Genomic DNA, 24,309 nt, shown 5'->3' with positions numbered 1-24,309 from the left:
AAGATAGGAATTTGTTTTTTTAAGCAGACTTGTAAGTTTTATTAACTATTATGCTTGAGCTTGTGTCATTCTCTAAACAGAGTTTAACTGCAGAATCACACACAGCTGCTGAATCCACCTTACTCTCAAAGCAGTTTTCCTGAGTAACCAATTTCAAATGAAAGGGCCACTATGTTGGTCCACATAGCAGTCCAGTTTCCACAACATAGAATTCTTAGAATGTGCATGACAGTGAAAACCCTAGGTAAAATCAGCAAGACCAAGAGGCGGGAGTAAACCTCTTTTCCTCCCTTATACTGTAGGTAGGCTACTACCACTCCAGGGAGGATGTAGCACTCATATCATCTCCCTGTTCTCCTTTTGTACAGGCTCAGGGTGTTTCCAAAGTGAGGACTCAAGTGACTTTCTGAGTTGCTTAGTTAAACTGAATTTCCCAATCTGACACTATGAATAATATTGATCAGTAAGGACTTGTCTTCCACACCTAAGGATGTAGAGCTGTTGAATTATTTACCTAAGCATTTAGATTTCTCCAGTTGACACAATGTATCAACCACAACAACACAGAATTTCTTATCTGAGAAGTGAAATGATTTTTCTGGCTGTATCTGGCCATGTGGTTCAAAAGCCTCTGGGAATGGCTTGTGGAAATCATTTGGAAAGCTTTGGAAATGTTTTCTGAGAGAGTAGAGTTAGAATGCCTTAGGCTATTCTGTATGGGAGATTATGGTCAGGGTTCCTAAGATCAGAAGGCTGATAGGAATCCTGCCAGTAAAGATTAGGCTTGGGAGTATTCTGGTGGGAAGAAGAATTGCATTTGATTTTGGCCTCCAGGTGATGTGTGTTAAGGCTTGGCATATAATTTATCTGCATTGTGCCCATGTCCAGAGAATTTGCCTGAGATTGTAATTAAGCATGGTAGACAAATTAATCTGGCAAAAGAAACTTCATGGCAGTCAGACTTTCGGTGTTGGCATGACTATTGTTGAGCGCTTTTAGCTATATTTGTGCTGCAAATCAAGAGCAAATACCCTAGTGGGATGATTTAAAATGTTATGTTAGGCCACAAAGGTAATTTCAGTAAATCTGTGAATTGCAAAGATGGAGCAGAGAATATCTCTGTTGCTACAAAGGATAGGGACAATGGAAAAGATGACCTGGGGCATCACAGGAAGCAGTAAATTCCCACCCTTTGTAACCTCAAGACAGCAAAAGTGAAAGATATTGCATTGAGAAGAAAGTCACAAAGCACCGTGTTCCAGCATCCTGGGAGCATAGAATTGTTCCTCAGAATTGGATTCACAGTGCCTAGTGACCCAGATAACAGGTTCCTACAGCCAAGAGAGAGGAAAGCCTGGCTACTGCTCCAGCTGACAGCAGACCCTTTACATTATCATGTGTATTTGATAGTTGCATGCAGAATGCAAGAATTATGGTGTTAAGAAGGCTTTCATCCTGAATCTCAGTAGTGTGCCCCTGAGAGGGTAGAGTATGAAGCAAAAGGTGCAGTGGAGACCCCAGGAGTTTGGAAAAGCCAGGAACATGACTCATCTAATGAAGCTGAAAGGAGAGAGCAAAGCATGCCTAAGAGAGAAGCCATGGGAGCTACAAGCACCAGAAGTGCTCAGAGGAGGAGCAATGAAAACTCTTTGGAGCTCATGATGTACCACAGATTGCCTCAGATGTTGGACATGGAATTATAGGACTCTATATTTGCCTTGATGGATTTTGGACTTGCTTTGATCTAATCCTTTGTTTGATCCTCCTGTTTGTACTTTTCAGAATGAAAATGTCTATCTTTTGTCATTGCATGTTAGAAGTATTTAACTTGATTTTTATTTCTACAGAAGCTTGCAGCTAAAAGTTGGCCCTTATATCTCAGAGAAGACTTGGGATTGAACTTTTTAGCAGTGCTAAAAGGACTAAGTATCTCTTGCATAAAGGGATGTGCATGAATCTTTCAGGAGACAGAAATGAAATGCTATGGTTATTATGTAATATAATGTGGATAGACTTCATACTGGTTCCTAATTATTGTTAAGCCTGTGTTGTGCTGTTCAAGTTGTGAAATGATCAGCATAAGCATGTCTTTGAATCTGGAGACCAGTTTAAAGAAGTGTGTCTGATTGCCAAATTGACAAGAGGTGAATTGCAATGGGATATACACTGTGTCAACTTGAGAAGTTTAGAGGTTTAACTAAGCAGTGCAGCAGGGCACCAGGGTCCTTGGTTTTTAAACATCCTCATCCTGTGCAAGATGAGGTCACAGAGATAGTGTGAGTGCTACATACACCTGCCTAAGAGGGTGGCAGCCTGCTTACAGTATAGGGCACAAAAAGAAGCTTGCTCTTTCCCCTTTTTGCTCTTGCTGCATTTGCTGTCTTCTGCCACTTTGAACTGTTGTCCCTGTGCTATGTCACCTTGCCTTTGAGCTAGCTGATCACGTACTGAAACCTAAGTGAACTTTTCCTTCCTTAACTTGCACTCTCAGGTATTTTGCCTCATCAACTAGAGAAAAGTAACTAAGACAATCTCCATACTTGCCTTCAAAGCAGGCAGATGCTGGCATGAATGCAGCTCTCTTATGCTGCATATGACAACTAGAGAAATTAATTGTCAATTGTGACACATCACATTTTGCTGCTTCCTTTCTTCACTGTTAGGAGGTCCAGCTCCTGACTGCTTTCAAATCAGCAGACTTTAGTGCTACCAGTTCCACCTTCAGGGTGCTCTCTTTGGGGCAGTGATATGTAATGCTAGCAGCTCTGACTGTGTGTACTGAGCTGATGGTCCCACATGACAAAAGAGGAGATTAGGAGAGTTTTTGTTGTGAATAATAGAAAGAAAAAAAGCTCCTGGTTTTCCTGGAGAAGTCCTGAGTGGGTGCCCACATAACTATTTGTGGGAAATCCTGCAATTGTCCATCATTTTATGTTAAAAAATAATGGGCATTTTAATGTTAAGTTTCTATTTAGTAGTTAAGTTTCTATCTTTCCTCACCTAGCCTGTCACATCTCCCTGTCATTTGGCCCATACAGCAAGCATGCTCATTATCTTGATTCATGGGCCCCTGAGCAGGAGACTCAAATTACCCTATGCTCCCTCACCCCAGCCTCGGCCTCCTTAGAACTTCCTGCTGTTGCTAAGTTAGCTGCTGATGTGTCAGAACTCAGGCCCTACCCCAATACCCTATATATTTGTTACTTTTTCCTTGAATAAGGGAGACTTGATTGGACTTCTGACTTGTTTCTACTCCTTGCATCTCTTGTTCCCTCTCATCCCCACCCCCCCTATAGGATCTCCATGGCCTTCCCGCAGGCCAGGACAAGAAGATCCCCAATGTGGGACCTGAGAATGGGGGACTTCGTGAGGGAAGCTATTTGTGGGCCCAAAGTAGAAAAAAGAAAAGGAAATAGAGGACCTGGCAACATGGGAGCCTGCCATGCTGCTAAACCTTGGTAAGTGAAGAGAGATTATGGAACAAGAAATGAGCCAGCATGAGATTTTTGTTGTAAATTTAGGAAAGGCTTTAAAGGCACAGTAAGTAAAGGTTAAAATTAAGCAGTTATGTCAATATTTTGATTTTATAAAGGAAGTTTTTCCCTGGTTTCCTATTGAAGGGACGATCGATTCCAAACAATGGAATCCACACTTAAAGATTATTATGATGTTTTTGGACCTGAAAAGGTCCCAGTAACTGACATTTCTTACTGGGGTTTAATAGATGAAATCTTGTCTCAGAGACAAAGTGACCCAATAGTTGCTAATGTTGTTCAAAAGGGTGAAAATATATTAAAAGGAGAAAATCTTAAAGGCAAAACTGAACAAACTGAAGGGACCGAGAGACCTAACAAAAAGGATGATCTCATGTCATTTGATAGTGATAGTGAGGAGATAAAAGGTGCTTTGGAGAACAAAGACAAAGGGAGGCAGACAAGACTGATATGCTTTCAAGGCAAAAAACCCAATCTCTATGACCTAGAGCCAGCCCAGCCAAAAAGCAAACTTTACCCTGACCTACCTTTAGAGGCTAAAATAGAGGATGTTGATGTGGATTGGGATAGTTTAGCAGAAGAGGCCGCAAAATACCATAGTCATAATTGCCCAATTATCACCCAACCCCTCAAGACTTAGCACCCTGCAGCTCCACCCCACACCCCAAATGGCCAGCGCAGACAAAGCCCTTAGCATGGCCTTCACTGCACGCCCTCCCCCATATTGTAACAGTCCCACTGCTCCTGCTTTGGTATGTTTAACTTTTGATCCTAGAAATCAATTAAGAGACCAAATTGAGCTTTTAAAAAACAGATTGAACTAGAGAAAGAAGTTCAGGATTTAATAGCCCAATTAGAAAGGCTAAAAATAGTGAAGTCCAAAGTAAATAGTGAAACAAACCCCAGAATTTCCTCTGGGATTTCTCCTGCTCACACACACACAGACACACACACACACACACACACACACACACACACACAGACACACACACACACACACGGTGGGGGGCATGATTTCTAAGTTTACCTCCTGGCTTGATGCCGTATTTGGAGCTAGATGTTTTCCCGGTGACTGAAACAAGGAATGCAGAAGATCAGCCTGTCCACAACTACACTGGCTTCAACTTCAAACAGTTAAGATTTGAAAGCAGCAGTGGCACAGTATGGGGCCACAGCCCCATATACCCTTGCTGTCTTGGATTCCTTGGCAGACAATTGGCTTATACCTATACATTGGCAAGGATTGGCCCAAGCAACCTTATCAAAAGGGGACTATCTTTTGTGGAAATCAGAATATATAGAGAGAATTGCAGAGACTGCCAGGTGCAATGCATAAGCCAGCGATGATATGTTATCAGGAGATAGCCCATTTGATATGTTATCAGGAGAAGGCACGGATGCAGATAAAAATGCACAAATGCAGTTCAATCCAGTGCTTTTCACTCAAATTCAAATGGCAGCTCCTTGAGCATGGAATAAACTGTCTTCAAAGGGCCATGTGAGTTCCACTCTCACAAGCATTAAGCAAGAGCCTGATGAACCTTTCTCAGAATTTGTTGATCATTTGGTTACTGCTACTTGCTGAATCTTTGACTAAGCTGATGCAGGCATAGATTTTGTAAAGCAATTAGTTTTTGAAAATGCTAATGCAGCCTGTCAGGCTGCTATTAGACCTCATAAAAACAAAACTGACCTGACAGGATATATACAACTTTGCTCTGACATTGGAACTGCTTACCAGCAAGGCCTTGCTATGGCTGCTGCCTTGCAAGGGTTTATAATTAAAACAATTCTTATCTCAAAAGCATAAACAAAAATGTTTTACCTGCAGAAAAACGGGTCATTTTGCAAAGAACTGCAAAAAAGACTCCAGAAAATAGAGATTCCAATGTCAATGCAAAAGCGAGAGCACCAGGATTATGCCCAAGATGTAGGAGAGGGTAGCATTGAGCTAACAAATGCAAATCTAAAAGGGATGTTAATGAAAAAGAGTTGCCTCCATTGCAGGGAAATGGGAATCTGGGCCAGCCTCAGGCCCCCAAACCCAAACAAATCTTTGGGGGGGTCAGCTTTGTTCCAGCAAACAGCAATCCATTTCAGACCTCTCTAGAGCCACAACAGGGAGTGCAGGATTGGACCTCAGTTCCACACAGTACTAACCCCTGAGATGGAGGTCCAGGCCCTCCCTACAGAAATTTTTGGGCCCTTACCAAAGAATACATTTGGCCTTATAATAGGGCACAGCAGCACAATGCTTAATGGACTACAGGTTTTTCCAGGCATAGTTGATAATGATTATTCTGGAGAAATAAAGGTCATGGCATCCTCACCTAAATACATTACTACTATCACTAATGGACAAAGGTTCGCTCAGTTAGTACTCTTGCCTCTAATTCAAACCCCTAATAAAATAACCTCCTAACATCAAGGTGATAAAGGATCTGGATCTTCAGATGTCTAATGGGCAGAAGCAATTTTCACTCAGAAATCCCTTATGTCATTATGGCTGGATGGTAAAAAATTCTCTGGCCTTATATATACAGGCGCAGATGTCACTATTATAAGAAAGGAAGACTGGCCTCTGACTTGGCCCATAGATATTACCATGACTCATTTAAAAGGCATAGGTCAAAGCCAAAACCCAGAGAGAACTTCAAAACTCCTGACCTAGAAGGACAGAGAGGGCAATCAAGGCACAATACAACTATATGTCATAGCTGGATTACCAATAAATCTTTGGGGTAGAGATCTACTGGCACAAATGGGCTAATTATGGGTAGCCCAAATATCATTGTCACTGTTCAAATTTTAAATAGTGGATATTCACCTGGTATGGAAAAAATAATACAGGAATGACAGAGCCCATGGAGACTATACCAAAGACAGACTGAGCCGGTTTGGGCTATTTTCTGTAGGGGCCATTGACTCCTGTGATCCATGCACAGAAAATCACGTGGCTGTCAGAAGAGCCTGTATGGGTTGATCAATGACCTCTCACCTCTGAAAAGTTAGTGGCTGCACAACAGCTGGTGCAGGAACAGCTTGAAGCAGGCCATATAGTTCCTAGTAATTCCCCATGGAATACTCCCATCTTTGACATTAAAAAGAAATCAGGGAAATGGCGATTGCTACAAGACCTTACAGCAGTAAATAAGACTATGGTCATTATGGGAGCCTTACAGCCAGGCCTCCCTTTGCCTGTTGCTATACCTGTTGCTATTTTAAAATTATCATAGATCTCAGGGATTACTTTTTTATTGTCTCCCTACATCTAGATGATCAAAAATGCTTTGCTTTTAGCTGGCCAGTCATTAATTTTAGAGCACTCATGCAAAGATTCCAATGGTGGGTCCTCCCACAAGGAAGGGCAAATAGTCCTACCCTATGCCAGTTTTTTGTTGCTTCAGCAATACATTCTGTGAGAGACCACTGGCCAGAAATATATCTCATTCATTATATGAGTGACATCTTGATAGATGGAAAAAATGGGGAAAGTGTTTTAAGATGCTATGATGCGTTACAGGCTCCCTTACAGGATTAAAGGACTTGAGATAGCCCCTGACAAACTTCAGCTCACCGAACCATATACATAGTTGGGTTTTCAGATGAGGGAATCTCAGATTTCTTCTCAGAAGATACAGCTGAGGCTAGATAAACTTCAGACTTTAAATGATTTTCAAAAACTTCTTGAGGATATTAACTGGCTCATGCCCTACTTAAAAATTAGTAAGAGTGAATTAAAACCCCTCTATGATATCTTACATGGTAATCCTGACCTTATATTCCCTTGCAAACTCTACCCAGAAGGAAAGCAGGCAATACATGCTGTTGAGCAGGCCATTTGATCCCAGACCATTACCTTTATAGATTATGATAAACCCTTAAAATTTATCATATGCAAGACTACTCTCTCTCTAATCGCTGTCTTCTGGCAGACAACAACATTAATGTGGGTTCATTTGCCAGCAACACTTAAAAAGGTCATTGAACCCTATTATCAGGCTACATCTACCCTCATTGTCTTGGGAAGAAAACTAGGAAAATGTTATTTTGGTAAGGAGCCAGATATTATCATACTGCCTTATACCAAAGAATAGATTGATTGGCTCATGCAAACAACTGAATTCTGGTCCATTGCCCTTGCCTCCTACACAGGGTTTATAGACAACCATTATCCCCCAGACAAGCTTATCAAATTTGCCAATAGGCATGCATTTATCTTCCCTATGGTCACGATATTCAAACCATTAAAAAATGCTTTATTAGTATTTACTGATGGCTCCTCAACTGGCTTAGCAGCCTATGTTTTTCAAAACCAAATTTTATCCTTCCAAACAAACAGTACATCAGCCCAGATCACAGAGTTGCATGATGTCACTGCAGCCCTTTCCGCATTTCCCAATCAGCCTATAAATTTATATACTGACAGTGCTTATATTGCACACTCTGTGCCCCTGCTAGAAACAGCTGGTCAAATAAAAAATGCCTCCCATACTGGAGATCTGTTTAGGCAAATACAGATGCTTATTATAAAAAGAATGTGCCCTTTTTTTATCGGACATCAACGTGCTCACTCTGGGTTACCAGGATCTCTGGCCAATAGTAATCATGCAGCAGGCCTGGCCACTCAATCACAAGCACAAGCTCTTCTTTGTACTTTAATATTAGCTCCAATGATTACTATGACAATGTTACTTCAGCACAAAAAAGTCATCAATTACACCATCTCAATGCCCAAACCCTCTGGCTTATGCACAAGATCCCTAGAGAACCAACCAGACAGATAGTAAAAAATTGCCCCTTCTGTGTCACACACCTCCCAGTTCCACACCTTGGAGTTAATCCTAGAGGACTTATTCCCAATGCACTATGGCAAATGGATGTCACCCACATTCTTGAGTTTGGCAACCTTAAATATGTTCATGTAACTATAGATATCTTTAGCGGTTTCATTTATGCCTCTCCCCAGACTGGCAAAGTCACCAAACATGTTTTTAGCCACATGTTAAATACCTTATCAGTTTTGGGATGCCCACAGCAGTTAAAAACTGGTAACGGCCCAGGCTATGCCAGTTCTACTTTCACCCATTTCTGTCAACATTTTAATATTCATCATATAAAAGGTATACCTTATAACCCTCAAGGTCAAGGCATAGTTGAAAGGGCACATCTCTCCTTAAAACTCACAGTTGATAAAATAAAAAAGGGGGAATGGTACCCCCACAAGGGGGTCACCTAAAAATATTCTATCTCATGCCTTATTCATTCCTAATTTTTTAAATTTGTATGCCACTGGACAATCAGCAGCCACCCATTTTTGGCATACTGAAACACAAAAGCAATTTGCTTCTGTACTATGGAGAAACTCCCTGACTAACTCATGACATGGTCCAGAGCCAGTCCTTATCTGGGGACAGGGATCAGTATGCATATATTCTAAAGAGATGAAATCTGCAAGATGGTTATCAGAAAGATTGGTTAAACAAATAGATCAAGTGTAACCAAATGAGGATAATATTATGGATGACTCCAGGGATGATAATGCCCCCTGAGAAATTCTTACCATCTCTTGTTTTTCAGATGATGAAATTGAAAATCTGGATCCTACCACTGGGAATTTTTATGGCCCTACTGCAGACCTCACATAGCGCCTTTGACCTCCAAAAAGCAAAGAACAAATATTAAAGCAATTGTATGATAACCCCTGTGACTGCAGGGGATGTTTTACCCATGATAAATATAACAAAGGCCTTGCTTTGCATGTCATGGGAGATACAGCCAATCTTATGGTACACAAATAGGCAATACCAAAGTATACACATATTCTCAACAGACAGATTGTGGAGACAAGATAGCATACCTTACTGCCCACCCAACTGTCACAGGCAGAATGTGCCAAAGTTGGAGGTATGGAAGAGTATGGAGGAGTTGTGAAGTTCACAAACCCAACATCAATGTCAGAGGTATCATTATGAAAACTGGGTATCGTGTGATACCTAGTGTCAATGGCCACCTGGGGCCATGCCCTGAAATATGTCCTTACAAAATGGAGATGCATTCTTCCTGCTATGACTCAGTGCAGGAGTGCATGGGAAAAGACAATAAGATTTATTTCACTGCTGTGTTTCAGAGACCTAATGCTGGAAGTTTTGAGGGCAAGGGGCCCGGCATCCCACAGGTCCTTGGAAATTCAAAATGTGCCCAGGCCTCATGCAGCAGTGCAATTAGTAGCCCGGTGTACTGGAGCAAGTTAGCCCCAGTACATTTTTCAGATGGTGGTGGACCCAAGACAAGGTTAGAAAACTTCAAGTACAAAAATCCATAGAGCAAATTATAGAACAAAAGTTCCCCAAGATAAATTATCATTCACTGGCTCTCCCCAAGTTGAGATGTGTAGAGCTAGATACCCAGACCTTAGATATCATAGAAGCCACTTATATAGCCCTTAAAGTTTCTAACCCTGATTTGGCTAAAGACTGTTGGCTGTGCAGACAATGGGTGTGACCCTAGGCACACCCATTTCCCTTGCTATTACCTCAGATTCTGTCCCACATAACTTTGTAAATCTTAACTGTAGTGCCAGCCTCCCCTTCACAATGCAGCCTGTAGGTTTCAGAGATTCTCCCTGCTTTCAAGGAAGTTTTCATGACGATACCTCTGACATTGATGTTGGGTTTGTGAACTTCACTAACTGCTGTTCTATAATTGACTAGACTACCCCTCTTTGCATGACTAGGGGACATGTATTTGTCTGTGGAGGAAACATGGCTTTCACATTTCTGCCTGCCAATTGGACAGGGTTTTGTGTCATGGCTACCCTACTACCTGACATAGATGTTATATCTGGAGTTGAGCCTGTTCCCATTCCCAGTCTTGATTACATTGCAGGCCTTACCAAGAGAGCAGTGCAGTTTATTCCCATGCTGATAGGACTAGGGATTTCAGGAGCCCTAAAAACAGGTACTACAGGACTAGGAGTCACAGTGCATTAAACAACAAACTTTTCAATCAGCTTATTGATGATGTTCAGGCATTGTCTAGTACTATTCAGGACATTCAAGATCAAGTAGATTCATTAGCTGAGGTAGCTCTTCAAAACAAAAGAGCGTTAGACCTCCTAACAGCAGAGCAGGGAGGGATCTGTTTGGCATTGCAGGAATGCTGCTGCTTCTATGCAAACAAGTCTGGCATTGTTCAAGACAAAATTAAGAAACTGCAAGAAGTTCTGGTAAAAAGGAAAAGAAAGCTATTTGAAAACCCTCTCTGGAGTGCCTGGAATGGAATCCTGCCTTATCTCCTTCCCTTGCTCAGACCATTGCTAGCACTGTTAATTTTACTTTCATTAGACCCTTTTCTTTTTAATAAATTGATGGCTTTTGTCAAACAACAGGTGGATGCCATAAAAATGTAATCTATACAGGTCCATTACCACAGATTTGAAGTAGCTGATAGAGAAAATTACATGGAGCTGCAAAACTGTATTATGATAATACTTTGTGAAAGCATGCTGCCCACTCCATTTCTCTTACCTTGGTGAGATAGACTAGATAGTCAGAGATGGGAAACTGGACCTCACAGGTGCTAACCACCTGCCGCCTAAGAGAGAAGCTGGGCCTGATGCTGCCCTGCCTCCAATGACGGGTAAGACAAAATTGGACCCATGTGAAAGAGTCCTGATCCAAGACAAGCACAGTCTCCTCAAGGATGCAGCCTCTTATAAGCCACTTATATTTTAAAGTAAAAGGGGGCCTGTGGGAAACCCTGCAATTGGCCATCATCTTATATTAAAAAGACAACAGGCATCTTAAATTTAAGTTTCTATTTAGTAGTTAAGTTTCTATCTTTCCTCATCTAGCCTGTCACATCTCCCTATGGTTCAGCCCATTCAGCAAACATGCTAATTAATCTGATTTATGGGCCCTCACAGAGGAGACCCAAATTACCCTATAGCCCCCTGCCCACTTCATTAGAACTTCCCGCTGTTGCTAAGTTATCTGCTGACATGTCAGAACCCAGCCTCTTCCCCAATACCCTATATATTTGTTCCTTTTTCCTTGAATAAATGAGACTTTATCAGACTTCTGACTTGTCTCTATTCCTTTCATCTCTTGTTCCCTCTCCACTCCACTTCCCTCACCACTCCCCCTATAGGGTCTCCGTGGACTTACCTGCAGGCCAGGACAGCTATTCAATTCAGAGATAATAATACATAAGCTATGGTCACCTATCACAAATGGCTCTGTGGATTTAAAATGACCAATAGGTACTCAGGCTTTTGAGGGTTTACAACATGTAGGGTATAAAGGAAGTGGTGCTCTTAGAAAAAACTGATTGATTTATGTTAAAATTTCCTTGAACCTCAGGATTTAGTAATGATTAATTATACCTCTTTCTTTCTTTTTTAATTATATCTCTCTTTAGGAGAGAGTGGGCTACATTCCATGCTGCCTGAGGAAGTTCATTCTTGGTCCAAAGACCTACTTCTCTGTCTATTCTTATTTTAATTCCCATCAATATTACTGATTACCAATTTGGACATTCTATTTTCAGTAAATCCATTCAGTCATACCCAGAACTATGCTAAATCATAGTTGGATATTTCTTACCCAAGTTACAAAATGATTAACTACAACACATGAGTACTGTCAGAATTTCTATCATGGGTAGATGACCATACACAGACCTTATACAGGAAGATTACAAGGAATCAGTCATTCAGAGTATATTTATAGTATGGCATCCAGGGATAGTACACTATTCAAAAATTGCTAAAGCAGAGCAATTAACGTCAAGAGTGTCTAAGGGTAACATAATCGTGTTTGGCTCAGCCATGGCAGAAAAATCAGAAATTGACTTTCAGGGATATCAGGTTATTTTTCCTCTGCCTCAGTGTGACCCATCTAAAATGACTTCCAGTTACAGCTTCCTGAGCAAGCATGGAAAAGGGCAGAGAACACTCTTAATTTGGCATGCTATGCAGTTCCCATGACTTTTAGTTGTTTACAATATGTTTCTGGATGGTTCTGAATATTATACTAGTTCAATTTACGGAACTGTCATCATTTCACCAATAACTGCTTGAGTGGGTGTACCCCTTACTCTGTTATATCTTGCACTTGGTTTGGGCATCTCTGTTTCTCTCATTCTTCCATTATGGAAAATCTCTAGGTTTCAGCAAGTTCATTTCACTCTTCTGTTGAGTTTATCACCACTTACTTTAGTAAGCAGCTACCTATCTTTTGATGAGGTTCCGTTTTCAGAGAATTAAGTGAGTTCTGGAAGACATTAATTCACCATCTTAAAACTTCAGACTCAAAAATATATGAAAAGTTACACTTAAATAAAAGAAGAGGGACTTGTTCTTTTAACACACATATGTGTATGTTGTAGCTTGTCCAAGAATAGATTAATGGCATGATGAACTTTCATTTCATTTAATTTTTAACTTAATTTCAATACTTAAACTTGTGTAAGGAATGTAGAGTTCAACAAATAAAAGGAGATAGTCCTAAAGATTGCACCTTTCATGAATTGACAACTTGATTAATGAAAGTGTGGCAAAATACATTTAGAGAAGCAGAACTGTGTGGTATGGAATATGTCAAATCAAGTTTCATGGATAAATCACAGATGGATAAGTAGTACATATGAGAGTAGTGATCTGTTGTGTGCTGCAAATATGAATGTAAACTCTTAGAAAGGTGAGGCCTCAGCATGAAAGAGGGAAGGTTGTGTCCTGGAGTAAGCTTGAAGAAAAAGAATATATCAGGAAGTGAATAAATTAGTAAGACTCCACAGGGGAACACTTTATTCATGTGATTTCCACTATTTTATATGAAAGACTTCCAAGAGATATGGATTATTGATATAAATATTCTATGTCTATATCAAGGATCAAAAAGATTTTAAAGAAACAGTAATTGCTGCATTTTCTTACACATAATGCTTATAACTATTCCTATTAGAAAGTTTAGAAAACTAAGAGTAAGTTGTACCAAATTAAAAAACAGCATCAAATTTGTTAATTTCTATGGCAAATTGAGTTGAATTCCACTTATTGCATCTGAAAAAATACTAACTCAAAAGAATTTTTCAGCAGCACATGTGTTAGTAAGAGGTAAAGTCTTGCAAGAGCAAATGGATCTCTGGAGGAAGCCTTTGGAGTATATCTCTGTCTGTGTCTTCATCACCCACTGCTTTTTTTTTCACCAACTGCTTTCTATCATGTACTAAATGTAGAATCCAAAAAGGTAGTGATTTCCCCCCTCTAAGCATCCATATATTCAAGTTTATTATTTTGCACTCATAATCATTTCTTAGTCATATCTTATAGCATTGGAGAGACCTTCACACTGATGATAGTACTTTAGTCTAAATCCGAATGTGGGAAGCACTTTCCATTTGACAAAATCATCATATACAATTTGCTGGTTAGTTCATGAAGTTCAGCACAAATTATATAGTTGTTTTCATCTAAAACATTTGCATTCTTTAATTTCTCCCAGTTTGTGCAACTCTCTTTCATTTTCTTTTCCTTTTTCTTTTTCCTTTTCTATTTTTTTTTTTTTTTTTTTTGGTACCAGGGACCGACCTCCTGATCAAGTGCTTGTAAGGCAGGTGCTTATGCTGCTGAGCTAAAAACCCAGCCCTCAACTCTCTTTCAAACAGAAGTAGTCTGATCAGGCTTGGAAATGTCCCAAAAAATGTCAGCTGAAGAATACTAATTTCTAAAATAACTATTTTGAAATACCACTGAAAGTGACCAAACTGGATGATATAGTATATTTCTTTTCTCTCACCATGGCTGTCATGTGACAGAAATAGCTAAATGCATCCTGTGCTGAGCACAGCATAGGATGAAACAGTGGCAAAGAAACCAAGTGTAATTCATGAATCTCTTTTCAATAACTCATAATGCCTTGTTCCCTACTGCTTTACTAAAACAGAAAAGAGTTCAACAACCTCGAACTTTTGTTTCAAAATATTGAAAACATAACTTTAAGGTATGCTTATGGTACTGGATCAGCTCCAATTATTTGCTGTCCTTCTTGGAGATAGTGACACACACAAGGTTTCGTGTAACTGTGATGAGCAATGCAGCTTCCTCACACAAGCCACTTCTGAGTTCCCTTCACTTCTCAAGCTGTCAAGCTGAAAGTAAACTTAAAGGGGCTGTTCTGGGTGGGGCTAAAGCTAGCAGCTTTCAATAAGGGACTTGAAAACTCTAGCTTTGAGCTGGTTTATCACAATTGGATTTTGTAGAGTACATTCAGATACAAGTGATGATATATGTAGAAGTGTTCATTTTGAATTACAAAAACATGTGAATCTAATTTGCATAATAGAAGTTGTTGTATTAGGTCAATGGAAAATCCACACGTGTACCTAAGGACTGTCAATTATTTTCAGGGATGTCAATTTGACTTCTGTTATCTCTGTTTCCACAAAGATTTTATTTATTTTGCCGTTCTACATTTCCATTGTGGGAAATTGTGGTTTGGGACAGTTGAATGCCCATAATGGAACACTGAGAGCTCTGTTCTGTCTTGCCTGATGAAATATGATTCCTGTTGCTGCCCTTGGAACAAATATCACATGGTCAGTGTACCTTCAGTGACTAGCTTTCAATTAAGGTTTTAAAGTCTTTGTAGGGAAAAAGAAAAAACAGCAGAGAAAAGAAACAACCCACAGAGAGGAAAAATTTTTTTCCAGCTTTACATCACAGAGCTAATATCTGGAATATAAGAAAAACTCACAAAAAAACAGATACTCAAATTTAAAGACACAGTCCAAAAATTGGCATCTGAGAAGAATATACATTTTTCAGATGGAGAAGTATGAATAGGAAATAAATACATAAAAAGTTTCAGCATCATTGATTTGAGAGACATATATTAAAACAATACAATTTTGATCTCTCTTCCCAAAGAATGGCTACCATCAAGAAATAAACAAATAGCAAATGTAGGAGGGGATATGGAAAGAAAGGTATACTTCTCCACTGTAACTGGGTGTATAGACTGGTGCAGCCACTGATTCTGCATCATTGTTTCCTTGTGCTTAAAGTGTTTAAAAAGTCAATTAATCTGTAAAATAAACAATTAAACAAAACTAAACTAAAATAGAGCAAGAGGTTCCATTTTATCTAAATATTCCCCCTCTTGGTATCTCCCTAAAAGAATTAAAAGCATTATACTATAGCAATATATGCACACTCATTTTTAAAGCAGCACAGATTGTGGTAGCTAAATCTTGTAAACAACCCAAATGACCATCAACTGATGAATGGATAAAGAAACTGGTTTTAAAAAAATTAACTGGGGTTGGGGATTTAGCTCAGCAGCACAAGCCCCTGCCTTATAAGCACACAGTCGTGAGTTTGATCCCTGGTACAGATTAAACAAAAAAAAAGTAAAGTACTCTCTAGTCATAAAGGTACACAAATCCAAGACATTTCTAGTTAAATGGATGCACGTTGAGATCATGATCTGAAGTGAAATAAATCAGACTCACATGTGTAAATATCACATTATCTATTGTGAAAAGAGGGAAACATGGAAAGGAAGACTTTGTAAATAAGAAGGGGAAGAAGGATTAAAGGGAGGGTAGGGGAATGTTAAAAAAAAGAATTAAGATATATCATGCACAGGTATGAATTCCTATGATGAATGTGATCACTAGATATATCTAAATGTACCAATGAACTCCTTTAAAAAAGATTTTGATGCACGATTGCAGAGTATCAATGTCATACAGCTGTTACTTTTATGAGTGAGTCAATTTTGCCAAGAAGATACTTTAAGGGGAATGGATTTCACCATTTGTGTTGTCAGTCTGAAGATCAGAGACACAAAACCTACAGTTACTTACCCTTTTTACTCAGTACCACAGTGCCATATCTTCAATTGGTTAGAATTGGAGTTGCCATAACAATGTTTTCATGCAATCTATTTTCTGTACAAATATTCAGAATGCAGTGTGATGCAAGCAAAATCTCCAGTGGAAGAAATCATAGTTTGAACTGAGGGTAAATCACTTTAAAAGTGAAGAGCAGGTTTTAGTTCACAATCACTGCAAATGAGGTTACAGCCTGTTTTAAAAGAAAAATCATTAAACTCCTCTTTCTTCAACATATACCTAAATACAGTGGTACCTCAGTTCAAGAACTTAATTCATTTCAAGTCTCTGGAAGAGATGGACACTGGGCCTGTTCATCACCTGATATGATGTTCGTGAATAAAAACAAAATTGTGATGAATGTTTGTTTGCAAATCAATTGTGAACAAAAGTTGTGGTGAAAGGAGAAACTACTGTACCAAAACACAAAATAAACACAATAAATTCAGCCTTTCAATTGTTGGGAACCTTGAAGTGTAAATTGACAGAATGTCTGTCCTAGGGTCTCCTTGCCCGGCCTGCCTCATGGGCTGGTTTTGGGGTGCACAAATCACTTCCTCTCTGTCAATGAGATTAGCACTCAGGTGTGGGGATGGATCTTGGCTTGTTTCCTTTATGATGTTAAACTTGTCTTGCTAACACAATCTCTTTGCAGTTACAGAAAAAGCACTCTATCCCCTCTGCTACACTGATTAATGAACAGTGGCTAGTTCGGAGTATCTCTGTCTCTGCCCATCCTGAGACATGGGATATCCCAGTCACCCATCATGCATTACTCAATTTATTTGTTTCTCTTTTCATCCTTTCAGCATGAGCAGGGAGTTTGTGACCTTGGCCAGGTCCACCATATGCATTATCCTTTATGTATTTTACTGTCAGAATATTTTGTTGTATAAATAATACATAATAATAGTGCAAATTCATGGTGTTATTTGATAGCTTCACGCATTGAGATATCAGGTACTGCTCTTTCCCACTCCTCTTCTGCTGTCTCCTGTCTTCTTTTTGGTTAATTAAAGATTTCTCTGGATAAATGTTACACAAAATTCTTCAATATTTCACTCTGAGCATACACAGGATGAGAAACAACTTTTGTCATTCAAGTATACAAAATAAAATAGGTATTCTAATTGGGATAAAATGAAATTTCATTGTACCTAAAATGAAATCTCATTGTATGTTAGACATGCATTTTCCTGAATGATGAAGATTGATTATGGTTCCTGTATTTTAAAATTAAAATAGTCCATGCTTGCAGTGTATAACTACTACACTCATTGCAGGGAGCTGGCAAACAAAGGTGACACATCTTAATTATTTTATTTTGCTTTCCATTTCTAACTGCCCTCCCACCAGGCCCTCTACTTCTCTGTCTCTTCAAATCTGTAATTGCATTTATTCTTTGTAGAAGTCATTCATTTATTTTTCATGGGACTTTTTTTCAAAACTAGCCAAAACATTTTCTCCCATTATATCTTTATTCTGTTGCTTGTTTTGTTTACTTTGCCAAAAGGTTTTAAAAATTCTTTGTTAATTAACTTTATTTCCTAATGGAAATTTTCAAAATAAACAGAATCTATCTACATTAAATTGCAGGCTGGTGTCATTTTCAAAATATCTTTTACAAGTAAAGAAAGATGCAAAATTCTGGGGCTTGAAGGTGAGGCTAAATTATAAAATTTCTGATTTTTTCTGAGGATTTTCCTGTTACATTTGCCATTTTTCAACCATCATCTCTGAGTATTACCTTGGTTTTAAGTTCTGAACTCAGAATCAGCCAACAATTTTTCCCCTTTGCTTCTTAGGATTCAGTAGTGGTTCCCATTGTTAATACTTAGAGGAGCCATCTCAGTCATTTTTCTTATAAAAATTTTGAGTTCAGACTTAGTGCCATCCTCAGTAATATGAAATGATTTTTCAGTTCATCTATCAATTATGGAGTTTTCATATCAAACCATCATCTGAGCTTTTTTTTTATTTTGCCCTTTTGTGAGACTTTGAAGTTGACTCACTCTACATTGGTACACAAAAGTTGTTTGTAAATTGGATGGAATGACAGTTTTATGCAGAACCTCATTTTTAGTTTTAATCTTTGACCTGTATTACAGTTTTCTTCTTAACAGTACAGTTTTTCTGTGTTAAAATAATACGCACAGAACTGTTTGCTAATTTGACCAGGGTCTGTCTTGCTACTTTTCCCTTTCAGAAGTTTAGATGTGTTATTTAGTAACTCTTCTTTATCCTAAAATCATCTTTTTTTCTGTCATTATTTGATGGTTTTTCATTTTTTCTTTTTTCCTTTTACTTCTTCTTAAGAACCTTATCTGCCTTATCTCTGAAGTAGAAGTTTTATCAGCACGTAGTTCAGGAGTTGTAACAGTTCCAAACTATGGATGTGTCAGAAAACTTGTTTCTTGAGTCTTCACTTTCTGAACACTATTTTCAGCAAAACACACACTGTTGTCTTCATTTTCACTGACTTCAGATTGCTGGTTTTCACCACTGCTGAAAACTAGGAGAACAGAATCACTGTATCCTGAGCCACTTCAGCTTAGATTTGTGTAGGCTCATATCAAGACCTACACTCCTTTCACTTTTGTTGTCTTCACTGACAAATTTCCTTTTGGACCTGCATCATCACCTCCAGCAGGATCAATGAACTTTGTTATTTCACTTTTTTTCATTGTGCTTTTCTCTCTTCATTCCACTGTTAGACCGGCGTCACAAGGAAGACTCCAAGGGACTCGCTCTCATGTAAAAACAAAGGGGTTTTTATTATTCCGTGTACACGGGGTCCTCCAAACAGGTGGAAATGGAGAACCCTGAGTTGGGGCAGGGCTGGTGTTTTTAAGGGGGAAAAACTGCAATGTAAGCATTTATTACAGAAGCCAATCATTACAGTTAGTGCGGAGCGGTGGGCATCTTATCTATCTGCTATTGGTCAGTTCATAAGGGGTGACCAGCAGGTCAGAGTTAATTAACTGTCTTTGTTCTGCACAACTTGTCTTTAAGACACCTGGTTTCTGTAGACTTGAGTCTGACATATTTTACAACCCTGATTAGCATAGTGGCAGGCTCTATCTCTGAGTTCCCTGGCACAGCACATCCCCAGCATATCACAGCCACAGAGGTTGTTTTTATTTCTGCAGGGCTGAGTTAGGACTGAGTCACGAGGCCCAGTGCTGTTTCTAGCTGAGAAACAGCATCTTGTTTTTAACCTTTAAATTTCTGATTCTACATTCCCCCCTCTTCTGCATAATACCTCTAATCTTAGAGGTATAATTGTAGCTAAGGGAGTATATTGTTGTCTAAGGACCATTATTTTTATCTGAGAGACTTGGGAGTTAATAAACTGAGTTATGTGATTTATAAAGAAACCTGTAGAGCCATCAAACTTGTTGACCTGAGTCTGGAAACTGTATTGCTGTTCGCCTAGCTCTGACAATCTCGGGAGTCCCCGGTGTTTTCTCAAATTACTCCCATCCTGCAGACCGACACCATCCCAGAGTGGCACGTCTGCAGCAACATTTGGAGAAGAAGTGGGGAAGTCAATCATCCCAGGACAGCTCGTTTTCGCTAGTGGGTGTGAAGAGGTCAAGAGTTACAAGAAGCTGAAACTTAAGTTTTACAAAGATCTGATATCTAACTCATTTGATACATACAGAACAAAAGGAAAGCACTGATTGGGGTTTGGGCCACAGTATTACCCGGTAATTTTTTTTTTTTTTTGAAGCTAAACAGTTTTCAAACTTTGGGGCAGGCTTATTTTATGACAGATCATCACCAGGTCGGGAGGAGGTCACCAGAAACCCAAATTCTTTATGGCCTAGATAGATAGGTGAGGGGAGAGGGAGGCAATAAGGCGCCATACATAACAGAAAACGGCGGTTATGTGTCAAGGTCAGAGTAAAGGGCCAAACTCACATGCAAATCTCTCTGCACCCAAGCAGGTTACTTTAAACAAATGTAAATTAATTGCCATTCCAGTTTTCTTTAACGGAGAATAGAGGCGCCTAGCAGTGATTCACAACCCTTGTTAGCTTGTTTTAGCACAGCTTTTGTAGTTTGTAGAGGGCAACAATGGTTAACATATCAATTAGGTGAGATTCTTGTAATTTTTTACAGAGGAGAGTGTTACTCAACATATCAATTAGGTCACTTAACATATCAGTTAGGGAAAAAGGATAAAAAAAACATTTAGTAAGTCACTTTACAGATTTGTTATAATACACATATAACGAAGCTATTTTCTTAGAGTACAACATTTCCCATTGATTGACTCATTAGCATCTGTTTATAACTTTGTATGTGTCTTTAAAATCACAAGCTTTTAAGAACTTTGACATAGTTTATCAACTTTTTTACAACATAAGGCCCAGTAGGAGGATTGACAAAGGTCTTGCAGCTGTCATTAAAGCTGTTAACCAAAAGAAGAAAGAAAACCAACATTTAAATTTGTTCTGTTTTATCATACAAGTAATAATTTTTAAGTCAGACAGAGGCCTCCTTGGGGTCTCTACAAAGGAGGAGAACACAAAATTATCAGTTATATTAGACAATCTTAAGCTTTAAAGTGTCCTTGGAAGAAATGACAGTTTACTTATCCGCAGGCTGATGGTCTTTTGAAGTTGGGACCTGTCTGTAGTGGGAACATTGAATCCAGGCAGGCTTTTAGTTACTTTGACAGTCCATTGTGGCTTAAGAGATTCAGGGTGAGGTCGCTCTCAAGAGATTTATGGTGAGGTCGCTTGTCCAGGTGCCTAGGCTCTTTAGCTGCAGTGGGCAGCAGCGAAGTAACCAGTGGATGGAAGTCACAGCTAGCTGAAAAGTCTGGGGGAGACTTAATAAGATCTTGATTAGTTAAATCAGCTAATTTCTAGAAACATTTTTACATAAAACCTCAAAAGAGGAAATATCTGCAACATCACGCATGCAAAGGGGCAGAAGGAAAAGAGACTCACCCAGTTTTCGCCAGTTTTTAAGGCCATTAGTAATTATAGTCTTTAAAATCTAACTTATCTTTTTACCCTTTCTGAACTCTGAGGCTGGTAAGCCCAATCGAGTTTTTTAATTGATCTGCAAAACTTAGGTTAATTTGAGTTACTAGGCTATAAAAGCCAGGCCATTGTCAGACCCCACGGATAAAAAGGGAGACCAAATCAGAGAAACTGTTATCAGAGCTGACTCAGACTAAGTAGAAAACACTTATACCCTTGAAGTTCAGGCTTTTTCTTTTTGTAAAATTTATTTTTCAGTGTTTTTAGGCACAGTCCCACAATAACCAGTGGTTTTTATTTGTTGCAGTACTTTTAGATTTACCAATTGGCACTGAGGGCATCTGAAGCTCACAGACTGGGCTAGCTTGATATTAGCCCCCGGGAATCTCTCAGAAGTTGAGCTGTCAGATGCTGGTCTTTTTAAGTGCAAATGGGCTCTGACAAAGAAAATAGGTGGGATCAGCAGTAATGTCAAGCTTATCTCAATCCCCACTGATTTTGGGGCTTTTTGGCTGTCTTTTGGAAGGTGGCATTTGCCAAATTATTTTCCCGTATAACAAGATCATCTTCTGCCCAATGGCTTATACAGCAGATAGTAGCCACTCTCCTTGGCATCTAGATGGCAGCCAACAAGTCCATATTTGGGGAGCAATTTTAATTTTTTGACTCCAGAAGACAGTAAACACCATTTTTGATAAAGACAACTTGAGGCCTCAGTGTGGGCAACGAGTTTAGCCCACTATGTTGATGTCTCTGGCTCTAAGATTTGTTCCCATAGAACCTAAGATTTTGTGTAACGGCAGCTCCCACGACCCGCTTACCTTGAGAGACATAACTGCTTTCATCAGAGAAGTAGGATGGAACTCTAGACAGTAGCTTATCCACTAGATAAGGTCGATGTTCCGTGAGGTGATCAATGACCTCAGTACAACTGTGGTGAGGCGACGAGGGGTCGTCCTCAGGCAGCAAAGTAGACGAGTTTGAAGCTGCTGTTTCCAGAAATAGTGCCTGATAATGTATGGCTCAGGAATTAGACATCCATCAGGCTGGTGGGGCCTTGATGAGAGTCTCCAGTAAATAGGAGGAAACAATTAAGAGTTTGTGTCCAAAAGTCAATTTTTAAGCCTCCTTTATGAGGGGGCCATTGATGAAATCACCACAGACAGGGTGACCATCTGGCTGCCACAGAACCAAGTCTCTTGGAAAGGTAGGCAACAGGCCTCTGCCAGGGTCCCAAACTCTGGATCAGTCCTGTGGCTCCTAGAAATTTTGTACTTGTCTTTTAGTCACAGGGACTGGAATCCGTTAGATGGCTCACAACAACCAGTGTAGTCTTTTTTTGTGTAGACTGGTTCTGACAAGGTTGGGGGGACTCGCATCAGAGCAGTTACTTTCTTGGCCGGCCTCTCTGATGTGATTGTTATACTTCGAGCGGCCTGATCTGTCAAATTGTTTCCTCAGGTGAATAGCAGCAATCTGCTGACAGCCAGACTGCTGCCAGCAAATCTAGGATTTGTGGAGCCCTCTTTTTTTTTTTTTTTTTTTTAATCTTAGCTCTGGCCAAGGTTAAGAGACCTCGCTCTTAATAGATGGCTCTATGTATATGTATAGTAGCAAAAGCATATCTACTATCAGTATAGATGTTTACCCTCTATCTCGTGGCTAGTTTTAGTACCTCAGTCAAAGCAATGAGCTCCGCCTTTTGGGCAGAGGTGCCAGGCTCTAACCCTTTAACCCAGAGTACCTCCTTTTTGGTGGTCACTGTTATCCCAGCCACTCATCTGTCTCTGCCATTCTGGATGAACCTGTTTTCATCTGTGAAATTTCTCAGGTCGTTGTCAGGCATAAGGGTGGCTGGGTTTAAAGCTGAAGAAGTTTTGAAAACTACCAATTCTGGGTCTAGGAGCAGGGCCTAATAGTGTGAGATTTCAGCACTTACATTTTTGGGAGGGGTTTTGATAAGAGTCTCTAAACTGTGGGAGGTCATTACAGAAATCTTCTGTCCAAAAGTGAGTTTCTTAGCCTCTTTTAAGTAGCATTGTCACAGTGGCCAGAATTTTTAGGCATGGAGGCCACCCTCTTGTTACTGGATTGAGCCTTTTGGAAAGATAGGCTATAGGCCTCTTTCAAGGGCCAATGTCCTGGGTTAGGACTCCTTTGGCAATGCCCCTGAGTTTATTTATGAACAAAATGAATGGCTTCGTAACATCAGGGAGTCCCAGGGCTGGGGCCTCTGTCAAGGCCCACTTGAGCTGCTACAAGATCCGTTTACATTTATAAGTCCAGTTTAGTGAGTTTTTTCCTTAAGGGAGCCATATAGGGGGTGAGTTGTTTCAGTAAAATTTAGAATCCACAGCCTGGAGTATCCAACAGCTTCCAGAAATTCGTGTACCTGTTTCTTAGTTTCTGGGAATGGGATCTGCAATATAGCCTGGGCTCCTTTTTAGACAAAGTCCTCTTTTTTTTTTTTTTTCTTGCAATTTGTAGCCCAGATAAGTCATAGCCTGACAGCATGATCGGGCCTTTTTAGCTGAGACTTTATAGCCTAATTGCCCCAAAGTCCTTAACAGTTTCTCAGTTGCCTCTCGATAAGCTTACAAGCTTCTGGGGGGGGGGGGTTCAGGCTATTAACAAGTCATTCACGAACTGGAGGAGCACTATCTCAGGGTGTTTTTTTTTTTCTAAATTTTAAAAGATCTCTTGTGTTATCTCTATCAACTGGCTGAGGGGCATTTTCTCAAAAACTCTCAAACCTTTGTAATCTTTTTTCTAACATGTGGGGCCGACTGAGTCGCAAAGAGAACAACTGGCAAAGCTGGGGAAACCCCCTTACCTCTGGAAGTCCAATCGGGGTGGGACAAAGGGAAAACATGGTTTTGGCATTCCGGATCAGAGAGCAGGCTTTATCTGGATGGCACACC

The 24,309-nt window shown here is 39.7% G+C and overlaps 1 long non-coding RNA gene across 2 annotated transcripts in view; it reads left to right on the top strand.

Annotated features, from left to right (window-relative positions):
- LOC134473527 (uncharacterized) overlaps positions 1–10,883 on the top strand; it is a 47,865-nt gene extending 36,982 nt beyond the window's left edge. For both annotated transcript variants that reach the window (XR_010043813.1, XR_010043812.1), the window contains exons 4-5: positions 3,297–3,458; positions 9,075–10,883. This is a non-coding gene — a long non-coding RNA (uncharacterized LOC134473527). The remainder of the gene's footprint in view (positions 1–3,296; positions 3,459–9,074) is intronic.
- Positions 10,884–24,309: the final 13,426 nt, after the last annotated feature.

The sequence above is a fragment of the Cavia porcellus genome, unplaced genomic scaffold (genome assembly GCF_034190915.1).
Source record: "Cavia porcellus strain 051 isolate PalLab524CR breed Dunkin Hartley unplaced genomic scaffold, mCavPor4.1 scaffold_27, whole genome shotgun sequence".
Classification (NCBI taxonomy): domain Eukaryota; kingdom Metazoa; phylum Chordata; class Mammalia; order Rodentia; family Caviidae; genus Cavia; species Cavia porcellus.
The sequence above is the reverse complement of the archived record's forward strand: the minus strand, read 5'-3'. Positions and strand labels throughout refer to the sequence as shown.